The 12,414-nt window shown below is 40.6% G+C and overlaps 1 protein-coding gene across 3 annotated transcripts in view; it reads right to left on the minus strand.

The window, feature by feature from the left end:
- LOC117369117 (UDP-glucuronosyltransferase 2A1-like) overlaps positions 1–12,414 on the minus strand; it is a 207,005-nt gene that overhangs the window by 180,111 nt on the left and 14,480 nt on the right. The window contains exon 2 of one of the 3 annotated variants that reach the window (XM_033963147.1): positions 9,037–9,968. The exons of 1 other annotated variant lie outside the window; for it this stretch is intronic. The gene's annotated coding sequence lies outside the window, so the exon portion shown is untranslated. The remainder of the gene's footprint in view (positions 1–9,036; positions 9,969–12,414) is intronic. One more of the 3 variants, XM_033963156.1, reaches the window with a different exon arrangement.

The raw sequence follows: 12,414 nt of genomic DNA on the forward strand, positions 1-12,414 counted from the left end.
CATTGGATATAGAATTAAAGGGGCGAGCAACGTTAATAGTGTCTTTTGCTTTTCACCAGGATAAGGACTTGATTTTAAGGCTATATTATAGTGTGAAACAGATCTATTATCTTGGGGAAAAAATTTACTTCTTTCCTGATGTATCTAAATGGACCCAAGTCAGAAGAAAAGAATTTCTAACATATCGAGATAAAGTTGTTTCTTTAGGTGCATTTTATCAATTAAGATTTCCTTGCAAGTGTTTCATTTTGTATCAACAAAATAAGTATGTGTTTTATGAACCCAGTCAGTTACGTTTCTTTTTGGAAGGGAAGGGGGTTTCATGGGGGAAAATATTGTAACTCAAATCTGATTTATAAAGTCGAAGTAGACTACTCTATATCTTTGAATTGTTGTATTATATTATTCTGGTAGAGTTTCTTTCTTGCCTCGTACTATAATGTTTGAGGACTATAATTAAGAAATAATGGTTTCCTTATTGTTAGATATAAATTTGGGTTGTACATTCTTTTCTTTATTTCCTGTAAAGCTTAATACTTGTATTTGAATTGAAAATTAAATAAATAACCCCCCTAAAAAAAACAACCCCTAGAGCAGCTTGATAAAAGTGGGCCTAAATCTGGAGATCGAATAAGCTTTTTTATTATAAGAATGCATAGTTATCGCATGGATGTTCCGGATATGGACTCCATACAGGGGCGTCAATTGCGAGCTATTTGGGAACCATTTGGGGCCTCACTAACTGTACATGCTCTCATCAGTGTCTTGAATATTTAACTGAGTATTGTTTAATATTTGATGTGTTTATTTTCACACCACAGTATGCTTATTCTTTTTGGGGTATACCTGTATTTTAATTTTTTTTGGGGGGGGTGGTAAGGGGGGAGGGAAGGGGAGGTTAAGTATCTGTAAAACTACTATCGAGTTGGCTCTGTCTGGGTAACGTAACCACTAGTGTGGCTGTAAGATCATCTGTCCATGGAGAACTACTGTTATAGGTAAGTAACTTCTATTTCCCTCACAGACTTTGCAGCTCGGCTCTTCCTTCCTGTGACTAGAGCAGCCTTCCCATTGGATGGAGTCATAGAAACATAGAATATGACGGCAGAAAAGGGCCGATGGCCCAATAAGTCTGCCCACTCAAGAACCCTCCCTCCCTCGAGAATCCATCTTTTAAGCATTCCTCTGGAGCGACCCCACCTGTCTGTCCTATCATAGCTCCTGCAATGGAAAGGAAGGGCATGGAGAGCTGTAATGGTGTAAACTCTAAAAAATATCCACACACTTAGCCATCCTTCTGGCTTTGAGAGAGGTAATTTGTAACATTTTAAAATCCTGAAAATATCCAGACAGTTGGCAATCCTAGCCTCCTGAGAATATCTGACAGGGCCCCCTTTGGGCCTGAGGCACGTGCCTAGTTTGCCTATGGCTTAATCCAACTCTGGGTTTACCTAATGTGACCATAAGTCCTGTTTATAGATTGCCTATTCCGTTGTCCCTACACACAGCTTTGGGATGCTGAAATGTCCTGTTTTCAGAAAGAGCGTCTTGAAGCTGTGCGTGGGGTAAATGGGGCAGGTGATCTAAAGGCAATGTTTCTCCTGCTTCGCGACGCAGCAGCAGATCAGGTGCATGCAGCAGCGACTGCACAAGCCTTCCCCCCCACCCGACGTCAATTCTGATGTCAGAGAGGAAGTTCGAGGCCAGCCAATCACTGCCTGACTGGCCCGGAACTTCCTTTCCAACGTCAGAATTGACATGGGGGGGAGGCTTGTGCAGTCGCTGCTGCATGCACTTGATCTGCTGCTGCATCAGCAATGCTTGGAGAAACCGGCATCTGCTTCTGCTTGGGGAGGGAAGGGAGACAAAAAGAAAAGGGGGGCAGGGAGACAGAAAGAATCCACAGGGGGTCTGGTCTCTAGAGCTGCGCAACAAGGATGATCACAGCAATAATGATTTTCTGTTCAGCTTCTTGCTGCAGCTTTATGGAACAGAGGAAAACATGATGGTCAGAAAGATAAGCAGCTCTGCAGTGAGCAAGTGTTTGAGGTGGACAGTGGAGGGTGCATGTGAGGAGTGTCAGAAAAGAAAGAAAGGGAGACAGAAAGAAATGGAGGGCAGGGAGAGAGAAAGAAAGAAAGAAAAGATGCACAGTCAGAAGGAAGTGCAACCAGACAACATAAGAACATAAGCTTTCCGGAACTTGGAGCCTGAGTGGATGGCTGGCTAACGGCTGAGCTCCCTCCTAAGAGCATTATTTATTTGAATTAAAATAACAATTTTTCTTCTGATTCAATTTAAAATTCCAGGAAATGACCTCAACTAAACAAAAGTTTCAAGAAACTCCTACTAAATCAACAGGAAAGACCAAAAGATTAAAAGAAGATCCACAGTCTTCCAGCAAGGTTCCTTTGCCTATGGATGCCTTAAATATAATTGAGGTAATGGAAGAATTAAGGAAAATCAATTTAAATCTAATGGAAATGAAACAAGAGATGAATCTTATGAACAGCAAATTCGATATATTAAATAACAGAATGGACAAGATAGAAAACAAAATGGAAAAAATTGAACACATACAACAAAATTACAAAGAAGATCATAATATGTTAATGGAAGTGAAAAAAAATGATAGACCTGGAGAATAGGTCTAGAAGTCAGAATATATGAATAATTGGATTAAAGGAAGGAGTTGAGGGGAAAAATATGATCTCTTTCCTAGAAGATATAATACCAAAAATTCTTCCAATTAAAATAAAAAGTCCACTAGAAATTGAAAAAGCGCATAGGATTGGAATGAGAAAAGTTAAAAACAAATTAAAACCAAGAACTGTAATATTCAGATTACTAAGATTCCAACAGGTACTGGATATTTTAAAAGCTGCAAAAGAGACAAAAAATCTCACATACAAGGATTCAAAGTTGATTTTTCTCCAAGATTTTGCAAAAGAGACTATCCAAATCAGAAAGAAGTTTTTACAACTTAGACAACCTCTGAAAGAAATAGGAGCTAAGTATGGATTATATTACCCTGTATTAATGAGAATTACATAAAAGGAAAAATTTCATCAGTTTGATGATCCAGAAAAACTTAAGGAATTTTTATTGTCTCAAGAAACACCTATGAATTAGAGTTTAATTAATTCATTGAATCAAAACTTTAGATGGATAGAAATTGTGTTTGAAATTTTGTTTCCACATGTTTTAATTGGATGAGAAAAGTTTGGAGTTGGAGGATAAATATAGAGGAATTTTAATATTTTAATTTATTTTTCTCTTTTTCCATATACTTTAATGGATACCAAGATGGCTGCTACAATTGATTTATTAACTGTTTTGGAATGATTAGAATTGAAGAAGATTCTACAATAGAGTGGAGAAAGCAAATAAGTGGATAAATATTCATACTTATCTGACGTCAAAAAGAATGTAAAGGAAAAAGGGGAGGAGTATCAAATGAGGCCTTGAGAAGATTTCCTTCTGATACACAGCCAGGAAGTTTCCTGGTGATAATCCCATGGAAAGTAAAGGTGAGAAGGATTCCCGCTAAGAGACAAACCTGCATGTTTTCAAGCACAGAAGATCTCAGGTGAGCTGCTGCATGAGATGAAATGCACCTACTCCCTGGTGCTTCCGATGGAGGAACGGAGGGTTCATCTTGGATGCCGGGGGGTGAGACGGTAGCACGTGCTTTGGTCTCTCCTGAGGCGCTTCGAAGTATAGGAGGGTGCGACGATGCACTCAGCTGTTTCCTCTTCTGGAGACAAATGGTGACTGTGGGAGCCAGGAGAGTTCAAGCGGTTCCGTTCAGATGTCTTCCTCTTCCGGTGATCAACAGAGACTGTGGGAGCTGACAGGGACCTAGCGGCTACGCTCAGCTGTCTTCCTCTTCCAGGGATTAACGATGATTGTGTGAGCCAGCAAGGGACAAGCGTCTGCGCTCTTATATACAGTCTTCATGTCAGTACAGAAGGAAATGGTGAAGATTATGAAGGTGAAGATTATGAGGATTGCTGAGCTCGGTTGCACTGAATGTCAGAGCGCATTTAGCAATGCGAGTGGCCTTTCAGCTGGAGCCGACCGAAGCTTCTCATCATTAGATATACTGGAGGAGCCCTGGGACTTTTGAATGGAGAATGAGTACTAGAGGGTATCCAGAGGTGACAGTATTGCTCATTTGCTATCTAACTTATATTATAGGATTCCTTTATATGCAGCTAGCTACAGCTATACTTAAGAGTGATAGAAATAGACACAATTGAAGCCCAATGCAGGAAAAATTAGTACATAAACTGTAGGCGTTGACTATGTAGGAAGTACCTCCTGAATTGATGCTTTAAACAAAATGGAGCATGATGTTTATAAACATTATGGGCACAGTAGAGGATGGTTTATTTGCACTAAAAGATGTGTCTTTGGGTTTGTTTAATTAAAGGCCTTGCATAAAGGGAAGTAAAGGGAAAAATAATGATTAATAGTCATGGGTTCTAAAGTGTGTTAATTGGATGGATGGAAAAGCTAATTGTAATTTTCTGAATACTAATAAACTAGAGAGAAGCAGAATATGATGCAAAACATAAAAAAAAGAAGGAAGGACGCTTGTTATGTAGCAATGGGATGTTTAACAGTACATTAGTTAAGTTATAAAGAATGATTTATTAACTGAATAAACTTGTTTATGTAACTTATATAACATTTCAGGAGGATACTATACTTTACCATAAACTTTTTTTTTTTTCTTGGATAAATTGTTGAAGCTAAATATTGTGAATTAAGTAATATTTTCAAATGATTAATTCTAATTCATGAATAAGGAGTAACGGATGTTTAGACATGTGGTAATTCTAATTTAGAATTCAGTATCTGACTGTACTATTCTGCCCTGCAATGACAAAAGGAAGCAAGGGCTTCAATAAAGATAGGCTCTTGTCTGCTTTTGCCATTGCAGAGCAGTATTCTTTAAGGAAAGGGCACCTAACTTCCAAAATGTGTATCTGAAAAGGGGGTGTGGCCATGAGATGGGCATGAGCATGTCAAGGGTGTTCCAAAAAGTTGCACACATATTTATAGAATTTGAGGTCAGCGTGCTCAACTTGGGACATCAGCATTTGTACCAGGTTTCAGCAGGTGTAGGTCTGGCGCCCAAAGTTTGGGCATGTGAATAGGCGCTAGGAGCGATTCTATAAAAGGCGAATCTTTTTTGGCACCCATTTTTGAGCGCACTCTATAGAAATCTCCCTAACCTTGCTATTGTTCATGCATTCTAAAGAATGTAGCCATGCTTGTATAATCTGTTAAGAACTAGTGTTAAAATAAGTCCAACGATTTGAGAGTTATAAGTCAGAAATAATCCACCCACAAGACAAGATATTAGAAACCAGCAGCCAAACAACATTTGAGTCATGTTCTGTGAGGAAGTCTTCTAATTATGTTTTGTTTTAATTTGCCTTCCCTTGTTTAAAAGCAGTCTGAAAATCCACCTTTTTTATATAGCTTTCAATCCTTAACCCTTCTCCTCTGCCCTCCAACCCAGCCAGTTGATTAACCGTTCCCCTTAACTGTATCCATGGCATCCTGTTTGTCTGTCTTGTCTATTTAGATTGTAAGCTCTTTCGAGCAGGGACAGTTTTCTTACTCTGTGTGCGCTATAGAAATAATTAATAGTAGTAGCAGTAGTATTTTGTCACTGTTTTATTCAAATTTTTACTGCCTGGTTTTGATATATATCTGCCATTTGCTTATTAATTTGTTTTTCTGTACATTGTAACAGTGGCGTACCTAGCATATGTGACACCCGGGACCCATCATTTTTTGACACCCCCCCTCGTCTATATGAAAAACATGATTTATAATAACAATCCACACATTGCACAACAAGAGTGTACCTAGGAAAAGGCAGTATCTTACATACTGCAGTGACCAGTAGAACATCAATAAACCCATTGTAAAACTAAACAAGCCAGACTAGTACAGATTGATCCTGCACAGTCAATACTAACAGAAAACCATGTCTTTTATGCACACAGAACACAGAAAACACCTTCACCCAGTATGGAATATGTGATCACAAACTACCCCCCCCCCCCCCCCACACACACACACCTCCTTTTTATATAATCTTAGCATAGTTTTCAGTATTGGCCACGGCGGTAACAACTTCAATGCTCATAGAATTCCTTTGAGCGTTGGAACTGTTACTGCTGTGGCCGGTGCTAAAATCCGCGCTACAGTTTTGTTAAAGAGGGGAGTAAAACAGAAATATATGGACAAAACGTAAACTGAACTACCAAGAAGGTGGACTCTGAGTTTATATACAATGCAACACCACAGAAATATATTGTGCAAAATATAAAAATAAGAACATAAGCAATGCCTCCGCTGGGTCAGATCTGAGGTCCATCGTGCCCAGCAGCCCGCTCACGCCCAACAGGTCCAGGACCTGTGCAGTAATCCTCTATCTATACCCTTCTATCCCCTTTTCCAGCAGGAAATTGTACAATCCTTTCTTAAACCCCAGTACCGTACTCTGCCCTATTACGTCCTCTGGAAGCGCTTTCCAGGTGTCCACCACATGTTGGGTAAAGAAGATAGCAGATGTAAATTTGAAAAAACAGAGAAATAGCAATCATCACTTTACAAATTAAAAAATAAAGTCCCGGGGAGGATCCAAGATGGCGATAGCATAGGCCGTTTGTGCGTTTGCTTCGCTGAGCTTCCTCTTCCTAAATAATTTTTAGCGGTGTAATATTAACTTCTTACCAGAAAGAATGCCCAAGAGGAGAGGGAGAAGCGTCGCTAGTGCCTTGCGACGCTCCGGGGCTCATACGGTTGGCAGTATTGAGGAACTCATCAGGCGCATGCAGGGTACGCCAATAACGTCAGAGGCTCCCCCTCTGGAGACGCTGCAAAGAAGTGGCATGCAGCAGTCATCCTTGGGGCTTGAGACAACTTTTAGTCCTGACCAGCGAGCACTACCCCCGCATCCCCAGACTACCAGTTCCCCCAGGGAGGGGGAGCTTCTGTGAGTCGGAGAGCTTTCTCCTCCGGAGGCAGTGGAGAATATCACGGGGAATGGAGACTTAGGTTCCCAGTTTGTTTGAAGGAACCTAAATTTGGATCTGGGGGAAAGAACAGCTGCTGGGGCTGGACTAGCCCAGTTAGAACAGCGACAAGACTTGCCAGTGGGTGAGCTGAAGTTTATACATTTACAAACTCCTTATTTTCCTAAGCCCCAGGATGTAACCTTGGACGCCCTGTGGGACTTAGTGGCTAATATACCTAAAACTATAGCCCTTCAACTTCAACAGTTGGAAATTCGACTTAAAGAAAATGACTTCTGATCTTAAGTCGCAAACAGAAAATCAGCAACAGGACATTAAGGGCTCTTTTTATCAAGGTGCGCTACGGGGGTTAGCACGTCGGACATTTCATCACGTGCTAACCCCTGCGGCACACCAAAAAAGTAATGCCTCATCAATGGAGGCGTTAGCGACTAGCGCAGCAGGCGGTTGAACGCGCGGTATTCCGCGCATTAACCGCCCACTGAAGCTTGATAAAAGGAGCCCTAAATCTTCAAAATTAATGCAGGAGACATTACTTAAGGATAACACTAATTTTAGAAGGAAACTTGATCGCCCCTCCCTTGGTACGCCACTGCATTGTAACCCGCATAGATTGGTATGATATGTAAGATAAAGGTTTTTTTAATGTGTGATCCTGGGCACAAAACCTTCATTCTTTTTGGAGGCCATGACTCAGCTTTTAGCAGAATCCAAAGGACTCAAGGACATTTTTGAGCACAGTGTATAGAAATCCCCCAATTCGCTTTCTATTGTTCATTGAGTCTAAAACCATTGATTGTTTAAAACTTTCAAATAAACCAGAGTGCATTTGAGTTGTGAGAAGAAGGAAACATGGCTATGGCTGTAAGTCACCTATTGACAGAAAGGCAATGCTGATAAACTTGGTTTTGGACATTTCCCCTGCAACCTTTGGCCAGTCTATAGAGCTTGAATTTCCTTGATCAGTGGTCTGGGAGACCAGGCTTAGGGGCCAACATTTCAAAATGATTTAGGGTGCCAAACACAAAACAAATTGCTCTTCCCTTGACACACCGAAGGAGGCTGCTTAATACTGAGTACTCAACCCCACTGGCATCCACAGAGCTGTTCCTATGAGCAAGAGCATTAAGAAGTGGAAAATTGAGGTAAAAAGAATATAAAATGCAAGCACACAAATACGTTTCAATGTCTCTTCAGCACAGTGTATGGCTAGACTAATCAATGTATTCCACCTTGGTTTTTTCCAACTTCACAAGGGCAAAGTCCAGATCCTATAAATGGTGCCTAAACTTGGAGCCTCTTCTATCAAACTGTGCTAGTAGAGAGCCGCGCAGAATGGCCCACGCTGCTCCCGACGCTCATAGGAACTCTATGAGTGTCAGGAGCAGCGCAGGGCATTCAGCGCGGCTCACCGCGCTACAAATTGCTAGCGCAGTTTGATAGAAGAGGCCATTAGTCACCTAGATTGGCTCAACTAGCCATCCTAGTTGCCTTCTAACTTAATTTTTTAATTGGTTTAATCAGAGCTGATAATTAAAAGTACTATTAAGAAAAAATTAAAAATGATTAAAAAGTTAATTAGCTAGTAGGTGTCTAACTCGGTAAGCGCCTACCACTTTGAGGTAGGAATCTCCAGCAAAGCATCTACCAGCAAGTAAGCATGGTTTGGAGTGGATTTGAGGTGGAGTTTGGGAGTGAATTCACTTAGATGCTGGTAGGTGCCTACCTTAGGCACACTCATTTAGGCCAAGAAAACCCTGGCCTAAATGGCAGTACGCATAAGATTTTAATGCCTACTTGCCCCTAAGAATGCTTATGCGCTGCTAGATGTGATTCTGTAAACAGTGCCTAGTGGCTGATTGACAACCTTGCTGAATGGTGCATACGAGTTAGACACCGTTTATAGAATCAGGGCCAAAGAGCACAAAACTTGCAAAGGTGTGAAACATCAGTGGTGGAAATGATTCAGGCTTACCCAAAATTTGACTGTAGTACTCATCCCAATGCCCATATAAGGACTGGAATATGAGGTCCTGTAGGATATACGATACAATATTCTTCATCCTTTCCATCAACGACATGGTATCACTCATTTCGGAGAGGGCAGCAGGGACGTAGGATGGGGGTGCGGGCATCTGCCCACAGAACCTCTCCACAGTTGATCCTGGTGTGTATCGTAGAGAATACAAGAATGGAACTCCCAGTGACATGGCAATGAGGTCACCACATAACATTACTGGGTCTGATAAAACCACATCGATTTTACTCCTTTGCAACTGTTGCAGTAAATCGTCATTTTTCAATACTGCATCACAATCGTGTCTATTTGCTTGGTTCACTTTACCAAACCACACACCTAGTCCCTTGTAGAACTGCCAGAAGCTTATTTTTGGCTTTTCATACATCCAAAGGTTCATTATACCATCTAATATTGAATACAGGTAAAACTTATCATATGGAACTTGAAAGACTTTGTAATGCAAAGCTGATGATGTGTTTTTGGTATTGACATATGGGGAAGTTGAGGATATCAGCACTGTGACATTGTGACCTCTGTTTATCAGTTCTTCTATAATGACTTTAACATTTAACCAATGGCTGCCGCCTGTTGGCCAAATCAGTACATTCCCACCAAGGGCAGTTCTTGAAAAAACCAACTGAAGAATTACGAGACAAATCAATTTCTCTGGACCAATGCTTCTCGTTGGGATAGACATGTTTAGGGATTTAAACAGGAGGTCCAAATATTTTTCAAATTAAGTTCTGATTCAAGGATATGCGATTTCTTACTCCTAGGACCCCTGTTGGTTTCAATCAACACAAAGGCTTATCCTTCCAAGAATAACTCTTCTGTGGTGAAGATGACAATGGCTATATGTGCATGTACGCAGAAAACTGTTCACTGTCCTGGGTTCAAAAAAGAAGAAAACCAGATACTATTGATTTTTCTTATTATTATCATTAGATTAAACGTAAATTAAACATTGTTAGAAGAGTATGCTTTAGTGGCTCAATGGTTACAGGGAGAAAACATGGGGTACCAGTTATGTGATCAAATGCATTTGGTAGTATATTCTTTTGGGTTGCACTAACTACATAGGATACACAGGTTGAAAGGAGTTTTCTTATCAAAATTTTTTCAAACAATTTTTAAATTTAATTAATAGTTTTAGAATATTTTGATCCACATCATATGAGAAAAGAAGGGCTCAAAAACTATTAACGCTTGTTCAACTTGGCTATGGACAATAGAACAATAAATGATCTAAAGTCCCTGCTTCAAGATGACATTGCTAACAGCTTATGTTCACCAGTCTCATTAGGACAATTCCACTCTTTATTTTGTGTATTAATGCATGAGCCCTTAGCGCCACCATTTTGTAGTTGGTAAGGACTCCCATACTAATCCAGTGCTAACAGTTCAGGTTTATTAGATTTGCTTAACTGCTCTGGCATACAAAGCCCATTCAAGAGGGTACAATAAGAAAATTCAGAAATGAAAAAGGAACGCCAAACATATGTGATTGTTAGAGCATTTTCTATTCAGTTTTAACCTTTATTAGTGTTTCAAATGCTATAAGGATTTGGGAAACAGGCAATAAGTCTGCTCCTCTCTTGCATCACATTTAATTTCCTGTAGAATTTAGAATAGAGAGTTTGGCTGGGACAGAAATCCCACCCGTCCCTAACCGTCCCCACCCGTCCCCGCCAAAATACCACCTGTCCCTGTGAGGAATCCCACCCATCCCCATGCGTCCCCGCGAGGAATCCCTCCGTCCCCACCTGTCCCCGCAAGGAATCCCCTCCATCCCCACCCGTCCCCGCGAAGAATCCCCTCCATCTCCGCCTGTCCCTATAAACTTCAGAAATAGTTATTTCATTTAATTATGCTACCCATTTACAAATAAGCAAAGAGACTTTATTAATTTGGAAATATTAAATGTGAAGAATACATACTTTGTAAACGGGTTTCTACCAGAACCTCTAATGTAAATATAAAATATAAATACTCAGCTTATGAGGACCCCTCAAGCTATGTCAGCTGAGGACTTCCTCTGAAGTGGCCGGGGCTCCCTTTTGCTAAGCTTGGCAGGCAGCAGTAGCGTCCCTGAGTCACAGATGCTGGCACCTCAGTGTCTCATGGATGCTGCCAGCAGCTGCTGCGCTTGGTGGAAGGGAGTTCTGTCTGTCTCTAGAAGAGGTCCTCTGCTCGCAGTGCTTGGGGATCACCACTAGCCACAGCCACAGCCACAGCCAGGGGTCAGCAAGTACTTCAACTACACTGTAGAAATAAAACCAGAAATGCATTTCCTTTTCTTTTGAACACAATACGAAGACACTGTATTCATTTCCCAATGCTAGCATATTTTAGTCAATACCGTCTTTTACCTTTGTTGTCTGGAGACTTATTTTTCCATCAAGTTGGTCTCAGTTTCTGTTTTCCTGTCTTTTGTAAATTCTTCTGTTGCTGACCATTGGTTCCTCCTACCATGGTCCAGCATTTATCCCTCTCTCATCCCTTGGACCATGTGCAGCATTTTTCACCCTATGCCCAACAATTCTCCTTCTATCACCCCTCTCCAGCACCATGCCACATCTCTCCCTCCATTCCCTTCACCACTATGTCCAACATTCCTCCCTCTTGCATCCCTTTAAATCTGTCCCACTGTTCCCTTTCCTCATTTCTCCCTCTTATATTTCTCTTCCCTATCATCTGTACCTCACTCCCTCCCTATGACCAAAAATTCTTCACTTTCTTCCATTCCCTGTGTACACCATCTCTCTTTCCCTCTCACTGACACACATATGGTGTGCTATTACTATAATAAAAGACATTTTAAGAGGGTAGGGTAACTCCTTATTGGGGGTAGTTGTTTTCTAAACATAGCTGTTGAATGAAATTTAGTCCTTCAGTTGTTTTCTTTCAGATTTCCACTGCTATTCACCCTCATTTAGTTTCTTATTAACTCTTATATGAAAAAAACACAATTCTAATCACACAATAATTCTATAGTGCTGCAGTCATCCCTCAACCCTTTAAATATGGTACCTCTTTCTTAACAGAAACGATAGGAAAGGGTAACAGAGACTTTACTAGTATACTTGTTTCCCTCTCCTGCTAGCTTGACAGTAACCTACACAAGAAAGCACCATATACGTTTCTTTTTCAGGCACAGCAACAAACAGTTCAGCATTCACAACCGAGATAATAGGACCAGTGTAGAAATACAAAGAGGTCCTATATTAAGAGACCATAGTTTCTACATAAACACTCGAAAACCCCAGCTAAAAGTAACTAATCTTTAACAACTTTCAAAAAGCATTAACGATTTAAAACGTAAATAAAAAGGCA

Source organism: Geotrypetes seraphini, chromosome 1, assembly GCF_902459505.1.
Source record: "Geotrypetes seraphini chromosome 1, aGeoSer1.1, whole genome shotgun sequence".
NCBI lineage: Eukaryota > Metazoa > Chordata > Amphibia > Gymnophiona > Dermophiidae > Geotrypetes > Geotrypetes seraphini.